General features: G+C 39.8%; 1 long non-coding RNA gene across 1 annotated transcript in view; it reads left to right on the top strand.

Moving 5' to 3' along the window:
* LOC112550499 overlaps nucleotides 1-663 on the top strand; it is a 40,811-nt gene extending 40,148 nt beyond the window's left edge. Inside the window, exon 3 of the long non-coding RNA XR_003094385.1 lies at nucleotides 356-663. This is a non-coding gene — a long non-coding RNA (uncharacterized LOC112550499). The remainder of the gene's footprint in view (nucleotides 1-355) is intronic.
* Nucleotides 664-1,378: the final 715 nt, after the last annotated feature.

Raw genomic sequence — 1,378 nt, 5'->3', positions numbered from 1 at the left:
CCCACCTACCCCACCCCTACTTACCAGCTCCTAGTTCGGCTACAGCTCCCTGCTGCAGCCACTGGGGACTGTCCAAATCATTGATTTGGACCTTTTAATTGGTCCCCTGATTCAATTCAGATTCAGAGATTTGGCCACCGAATTGGGCTGAATCTCCTCCAAATTGAATTACAACCCGAAGCTTCACACAGCCCTAGTGAATATTATAATGAAAAGGTCACTTCAACTGGAAGGAAGTAATGCTCCAAGATTATTCTTTTGTTTCTTCTTTCTTATTCACAAACACAGAACTGAGCATAGCTATAGTCCTGCATTTACCTCAGTCCAGAGAACTAACTTTCATTTTCTTTGATAGATTAAACCAGGGATGCCCAATCAAGATCCAGCCAATGGAACTGTGTCATCCACCGACCTGGATATTTCACAGCAGGGGAGTGGTAGCAGCATTAGGAACTGCTGCTCCCAGAGCTGTGGCAATTAATGTTGCTGCTGCTCATCCAACTACCAAATTTCTGGAGCCTTGGGAAGCCCTGCGGGTCTATGGACTGGCCCTATGCCACTCATCTGGCCTGTGGATTACCTGGCATTCTGGCTACATTGTAAATACATTAAAATTGATTTACTGGTTTTGCTTTTTTTTTTTTTTTTTTGGTATTTTATAGAAACAATGGCCACATACAATGGACACATTACACTTCTGTGGGTATAAGTGATTGGAAATTGGTCTATACCCAAAACAGAACAAAAGTTCAGCACATGTAGCTGGTTTAACAATGGCAGAACACAGTCTAAGATTTGCCTCCTCCCCATCAAAGGGCAAATGTGTGTTCTGTTCGCTACCGATCCAACCTACACAACTTATAGGAAAGCATGTAACTTAAACTGACTCTGCTTCAGACTTTTTGAATGTCTGTACCTAGCCAATGTTACTAATTTTTTAGTAAATAACACAAATCACATATATGATTTACAAAGTTCTGTGGGTCTTTTGGCAGGACTTTATGCTGTATTAACTTTCATGTTTGCATATTAAATATAGAATAAATTAAACTGAGGTGCTCAACCAAAGAACAGGCATATTAAGAATTTATAAATTGCTGTGGCATCAATGGCAGTTACAGAAAATCAGAAACCTTATTCCTAAATAGAGAAAAATGACCTTTCAGTGATATATAACATGACCTTCAACATCTGATAGTCTAGAAGATTTGCATCTTCTAGAAAGAGGAAAGAAAGCTGTGTCAAAAGCACAGAATGTTCTTTAATGGCCAAAAGTGTATAGAACATGACACACAGTTGAACAGTTCCAGTTGGGTACGCTAGAGATCATTGAACAGTTCAATGCCTACTCACCTGCTTAGGCAAAACTCATAATGAA

This window comes from Alligator sinensis, unplaced genomic scaffold (assembly GCF_000455745.1).
Source record: "Alligator sinensis unplaced genomic scaffold, ASM45574v1 scaffold370_1, whole genome shotgun sequence".
NCBI classification, from domain to species: domain Eukaryota; kingdom Metazoa; phylum Chordata; order Crocodylia; family Alligatoridae; genus Alligator; species Alligator sinensis.
This window is presented reverse-complemented; position numbering and strand designations above follow the sequence as displayed.